Below are 7,103 nucleotides of genomic sequence, written 5' to 3' on the forward strand. Positions count from 1 at the left end.
AAATCTTGAAACATTAGGCTTTATGTATTTCTGTCAACAGGCTGACATGATTCACCTCAAAATACTTTCAACAGATATAGTTCTCTGGAAACTTATTTTCCATAAAGGTAAGAAAAGCTCCCTCTCTATAGGGCACTGTTCCCCTGGAAACTTTTAGACACCACAGGGAGCCGGGTGGGCCATAAGTCAGTCCTGGGTTCTCTGTGATAGTCTGTGGTAACAACTACAAACCAGATTAAAAGATTTTAGAGGGAAAATGCACTTGAGGGTAGTGCTTATATCAATCACACACATACATCTTAAATGCCCTAACCTGTAATGGAGGTGATTTTGTTTCCTGTGGTTCCATTTAACCCATGAATTTTGTCCAGCATTCTCTTGGGCTAGTGGAATGACAGTACAGTGCCCTCTCTGTTGAAAGAAAATTCAGTGACTGGTCACTGCTTTGGCTCTGACTCACTGTCAAAAGTTGTAAAACTTCATGACTTTAGTAGTTACCTATTGCTACATAACAAATTACCAAAAACCTAGCGGCTCAAAACAACACACATTCCTTATCTCACAGTTTTTCCCGGAAGGAGTCTAGACACAGCTAAGCAGTTCCTCTGCTCCAGGGTCCCCCCTAAGGCTGTAATTCTGTTGTCTGACAGGCTTGGCCAGGAAAGAATTCGCTTTCATGCTCACATGGTTGTTGGCAGAATCTCAGTTCCACAAGGGCTGAGGGGACTTGGGGCTTCTGTTCCTGGTGACTGTTGACCTGAGGCTGCCCTTAGCTCCCTGCCAAATGGGGGTGTGAAATTTCTCAGTCCTGTGCAGTGTAGGAGAGGGCATGTGCACAGATAGCACCTGAGAGCTTTATAGAGGTAATCCTGGGGAAGGAAGCACTGGCTGTCTAAGTGTGAAACTATCTATCTAAATGGAACAAAATCGGTACTGAGAGGGCAAACTCATTATCTACTGATAAATACTTCTTTGCCTAAAATAACTATTTTGCCTTAATTTTTTAATTATTGCTTATTTCCCCAACTGTTGGATGTGGACCGCCCATCTTTGTGAATGAAAATGTGTAAGGCCTTCCTACAACTGTAATTCTGTCCCAGCTAAGGCCCTGCATTTCTCATTTGTTTTAATTTCAAAGGAATACATTGAAAAAAATATATAATACGTCAAAATACAAAATAATATAAAAAGAATCTCCTAATCCTCCTATCATTACTAGAGATAGTTTGCTACCTATTTTCATGGACCAGAGTTTCTCAACCTCACTATTCACTTTTTGAGTCAGTTAATTCTTTGTTGTAGGAACCGCCCTATGCACTGTAAGGTGTTTAGTAGCATCCTGGCCTCTACCTACTAGATGCCAGTAGCACCCTTCCTCAGTCATGAAATTCAAAAACATTTGCAGACATTGTCAAATGTCCCCTGGGAGGGCAGGGCAAATCTCTTCAGGTTGAGTACCACTGTTCCAGATTTTATGCATATACCTACATCTACATGTCAAAGTACACACACACACACAGTTATCTTATTTTGTTTTTTTAATAGAATCATATTGTGAAGTGTTCTAAAGTTTGTTTTTTGCACTTAGAGTTATATCATATCCTTGATACATTTCTATTACACACAGATATAGTTCTTTCATTTATTTTTTTAAAGTTTATTATTTATTTTTGAGAGAGAGAGAGAGAGAGAGAGAGAGAGAGAGAGCAGGAGTGGGGAGGGACAGAAAAAGAGGGAGATACAGAACCTGAAGCAGGCTCCAGGCTCTGAGCTGTCAGCACAGAGTCCAATGTGAGGCTCAAACTCACAAACTGTGAGATCGTGATCTGAGCAAAAGTCAGATGCTTAACTGAGCCACCCGGGCACCCCCCGTTCCTTCTTTTAAACCATCATATGTAGGGGCACCTGGGTGGCTCAGTCAGTTAAGCGTCTGACTTCGGCTCAAGTCATAATCTCATGGTACATGAGTTCAAGCCCCACTGCACTGACAACGTGGAGCCTGCTTGGGATTCTCTCTCTCTCTCTCTCTCTCTCTCTCTCTCTCTCTCTCTCTCTCCTCCCCCACTCTCTCTCTCTCAAGATAAATAAATAAAACCTTTTAAAAATTTTTTAAATAAACCATCATATGTAACCATAATTAAATACTTCCCTACTGATGAACATTTAGTTTATTTGCAGGTTTTTTGTGTTTTGTTGTTTTCGTTTTTTGGGGGGGGGGCTTTTTTGCTATTACAAACTGTGCTACAATTAAAGTCTTTGAAAATGTTAAATATGTAATCTCCATATTTATGTGACTATTTTGTAGGATAAAAGTGGATTTGCTAAGGCAAATAGTATGTACATTTTTAAAATTATAAACATTTCCAATTTTTTGGTGAAAAATTGCATCAATTACCAGCAAATTTCCATTTCTCCACACTCTCCCCAACCCTAAATATCATCAATTTTTTTACTTTTGCAAAACCGAAAGGTTAAAAATAGAAAGATAGTTTATTTCAATTTGCCCTTCTTTGATTATGAGAGGGTAATCATCCTCTGCTATTTTTGTCTCCTTTTGCTCATACTCAGAACAAGACAGGCCATGATGTGGAATCCATGGTGGGAACAGGGTTTACCCTCTAATTCCTTGACTCAGAATGTTTTCATCAGAGTAGCAAAAGCAAGGAGACATCAATGTCATCTAAGACAGCTGCAAATTGAAATGTTTTGGAGGACCCTGCAGGAAAATGCAAATAAATGCTGAAGGGGAATCAGTAGAGTTTGGTGAGGGTTTTGATAACTGGAGAGTGGTGACGTTTTCACATTTGTAAAGTGTTAATGATTATTCAAACTGAATAACACCTGTCTATGAGCCAGATTCGGCCAGGAATTTGCAACCCCTGATCTAAAATGATGAGCCTGATTGTCCAAAGAAATACATCTAAGTACTAGATTTTGGCTTCTGTAGGAAAAAAAAAAAAAAAAAAAAATCCCTTATGTTCAAAATTCTAATATTTAACTACACTTTTTGTTTTACATTTTAAGTTAAGGTTATGACTTAATTTTTGTTCAAAAATTAAGAAAAAACTTAATTTTTTTTTTTATTTTTTTTTCAACGTTTTTTATTTATTTTTGGGACAGAGAGAGACAGAGCATGAACGGGGGAGGGGCAGAGAGAGAGGGAGACACAGAATCGGAAACAGGCTCCAGGCTCCGAGCCATCAGCCCAGAGCCTGACGTGGGGCTCGAACTCACGGACCGTGAGATCGTGACCTGGCTGAAGTCGGACGCTTAACCGACTGCGCCACCCAGGCGCCCCAAAACTTAATTTTTTAGAAAACATATGAGTACTTTTTTTTTTTGGCCTCACCTACACGCATGAAAGATTCATAATGAATCTGAAACTAATTATGAATTTGCCAGGAAGCAAGTATTAGGAATTTGCTTCTTTAGTATTTATCTATGTTTTTATAGATACATTCCAATTAAAAGAATTCTTGGGGCGCCTAGGTGGCTCAGTTGGTTAAGCTTTCAACTTAAGCTCAGGTCATGATCTCACGGTCTGTGAGTCTGAGGTCCACATCGGGCTCTGTGCTGACAGCTCAGAGCCTGGAGCCTGCTTCGGGTTCTGTATCTCCCTCTCTCTCTCTGTCCCTCCCTGACTCATGCTCTGTCTCTCTCTCACACAAATAAATAAACATTAAAAACTTTTTTTAAAATACACTGGATGGAATGAATGGTAGACTAGAGACTGAAGTGCTAATACTCATATGAATTAGTTTATTTATTTTTATTAGCTGATTCAAACTTCTTGCTTCATCTTTTTGTTTGATTGCCAACTCATGCGGGAGCCAGGTTTTGGTCAAGCCTGCACCAAAGGAAACAGCAGTATTTCTTTAAGGTTTGCTTACAGGGTCAATGTCATTCAAAAGTTCTTCTCTCTCCCAAGATGCCTTTTTGGCTCTGACTAGAAATAGTAACACTGGCAGGCAAAATGTTTTGTGTTGCTCTGAGGTATGAAACATTACCTGTTCGGTGAAGCAACATTACATAACTGCTGTGCCAGGCCTCTTCCACCAAATGATTCATCAGTTTCATGGAGTCATTTGTCAACATCATTATCCTGATCACTACCAATTAGCATTTGTAGAGCATCCACACAGAGATGACACTATACTTGGTGCTTGACAGATTACAAGGAAGACAAAGAGTACAATTTATAAAGTATACTGTTGGAACTGTGCATCTGAATATGAAACATAACATAAACATACCTATAAGTCCAAGCCTACCTGGGTCACAGATAGTGGAATAAACTCATTGAAACTCACCACTGAGCTTCACAGTAGCTATTTGTGTTGCATCAGAGGATGGAGCATATGGTCCTTTCACAGGAAAGATCTGGAGAAAGGTTCCCAGTCTCCTTGGGGATCCCAGAATCAGACTAAAGATTTGGGAGGGCTTTTGCTGAAAAGTTGAAATCTCCAGAATCCTTTTACAATGTCTCTGGCCAGTGAGTGACCACCAAGTCTCTAAAGATTTGGGGAATTTGAAGATTCCAAAGAAGATTCAGTAGGTAAGCCATGGGAATTTCAAAGAGCTCTACAAAAAACTCTGGAACACAAACACACTTGAAATTATCAGAGGAGAACTGTTGTACAAACGTTTTCAGTTAATAGCTTTAATTAGAGACAAAGTAGGCACTAGAGTTGAACCAAGACTATTTTTCACCATTGTCACCATTCTCATTTTAAATTATCCTTGCTGCTTGTATATCCTCTTGTGCTAGATAGAGACAAAATAAAAAAGCCGAAGAACAAAATCTAGTAGTGCCTATCTGAGAAGCTCACTGAAAGCTTACTAGGGGAGCCTGTTTAGGGTAACCCCAATTGACAAGCAGGTTGTATGCCCTTAGTGGGTGTCCAATGGGATGTTTGGCAAACAAGATGCATTTTCCCCAGGGACTGAGTGCTTGGTACTTAGGCACCGAGGCTGGTACAGGATAGCCCACTTGCCAGGAAGTGTATCTGAAGTCACCCAACAGAAGTCACCCACACAATGTCACCCAACAGACCCTAACCCCTATGGGCTACATGATCTCTCTGGGAAGCTGGGCACACAACCATCCCAGTGCAGTTGGTCAAGGCTTGCCCTTCTTCTAGCTGCCCAGAGTGGGACCGTGGGAGATGTGGGTTCTTCCCAGCACCCCAACAAGATGGGGCAACCTGGGAAAGAGGAGAGATAGGGGTGGCATCCAGGTGGCCTCTGGGGCTGGAGTGACCTTGTCTATCCCAGTGGATTTCCCATCACCCTTTGTTCTCCCAGCCCCACAGAACTGCACAGGGTTCCCTTTACACTAAGGATTTCGAAGTGGCCACTTGGGAGAATGCCCCACCCTGTGAAGGTTTCCTGAGTGTTTGTGGTGGGTAATGAAGCAGAAGGGGATAAGAGGACAGTCCCTCTCCCACTCCTTGGTACATCCTAGTGCACAGGACTAAAAGGAGGCTTGGCTGCAAGTTCAAACAAATCCAGGTTTTGGTCATGCAGGGTCTCTGGTCCTAGGGCTGGGAGCACAGGTTCAGGGACCACAAGCAGGGCTGGGCTGTCCCTCTGCAGCCAGGAACCACCCACTCCAAGATGGATGCCAAGGAGCAGGGGTATAAGCAGGTGCTCTGTGCTCTCCTTTTCCTCCCAAGACCCCGCTTCCCCACTGGGCACTGTGAGAAACAGGCCAGCCTTTGCATGTCCTCAGCAAGCTGGCAGGTGGAAAGGAGACAGCGCCTCCAGGGGGCAGACAGAGAAAGAATGGCAAGCATCAGTGGCCATCAGTTTCAAGTGGGCCATTTGGTAGGAGAAAACACTCAAGCAGTTTTAGAAAAAATAAACTTCCAAATTATTCACTGAGTTTTTAAAAATATACTTCTATACATTTATAAGGAAAAGATCAATGACCCAATAGAAAATGGGCAAAGGACATAAACAGTTTTTTCAGAAAAAATACAAATAACAATATGAAATTATAACATAATGCACTGATAATCAAAGATATAAATCTCAAAAGCATTGTGCTAAGTGAAAAAAGCCAGACACAAAAGAATACAGACTGTATGAGTCCATTTATATGAAATTCCAATAAAGGCAAAGCTATAGTGGCAGAAAGCAGTGAATGCCAAGCACCGAGCTTGGGGGAGGGGATGGATGGCAAGGGCAGGAAAGGAACTTTGTGGGATGATGTGGTGGTTATACTACTGGGTTCATTTGTTAAAAGTCGTCCATCTGTACACTTAAAATTGACAAAATCTGGGGTGCCTGGATGGCTCAGTCAGTTGAGTGTCTAACTCTCAGTTTCAGCTCAGGTCATGATCTCACAATTTCAAGGTTCAAGCCCCACATCAGGCTATGTGCTGACAGTGCAGAGCCTGCTTGGGATTCTCTCTCTCTCCCTCTCTCTCTGCCCTTCCCCCACTCACACGTTTCTGTCTCTCTCAAAATAAAAAAATAAACTTTAAAAAATGTTTTTAATTAACAAATTTTACTGTTTATAAATGATATCTTAAAGCCGACATTAAAAAAAAATATTTTAAAGCCTAATTATGGATATAAAGCAAACTCATAATTCTAGACTTTTTTGCCTTGAAATAGTCTTTAGAGACCATCTGGTATAACTTCTTCCCTTTATGTCAAATAAGTGAGGAAATGAAGGTCCGCAGAGAGATTATGTCGCTTATTCAAAATGATACATCCTGCTGGTTGTGGAACCACATCCCATCACCCAGTCTTTTCAGATTTATCTCTATCCTGCCATCCTCCCCCAGCACATTTAAACTGTAATTGTATCATGACATCACACAATTCATAGGTACCCATAAAATACCTTTCAGCTATATAGTACTTTTCATTTTTAACACACCATCATTGTGTCCAACCAGAGAGGCAGAACCAGTAAGAGGTAAATATAGTAAGTTTTATTGGAAGGAATTAGTTCATGTGATTATGGGGCTGGTTAGGCAAGTCCAAAATCTGTGGGGCAGACCATCAGGGAAAACATGCTAGAACTCTCAGGCACAACTAAGTCCACAGATGGGATATCTTTTTTCTTAAGAAGGACTCAGCTCTGCTCTTAA

At 41.2% G+C, this 7,103-nt stretch overlaps 1 long non-coding RNA gene across 1 annotated transcript; it reads right to left on the reverse strand.

Moving 5' to 3' along the window:
* Positions 1-3,736: 3,736 nt before the first annotated feature.
* Positions 3,737-6,436, reverse strand: LOC131491921 (uncharacterized). The gene is made up of 2 exons (XR_009251723.1): positions 4,008-6,436; positions 3,737-3,847 (listed from the first exon to the last, which is right to left on the reverse strand). It is a non-coding gene; the product is annotated as an uncharacterized LOC131491921 (long non-coding RNA).
* Between the last annotated feature and the right edge of the window lie 667 nt (positions 6,437-7,103).

This window comes from Neofelis nebulosa, chromosome 12 (genome assembly GCF_028018385.1).
Source record: "Neofelis nebulosa isolate mNeoNeb1 chromosome 12, mNeoNeb1.pri, whole genome shotgun sequence".
NCBI lineage: Eukaryota > Metazoa > Chordata > Mammalia > Carnivora > Felidae > Neofelis > Neofelis nebulosa.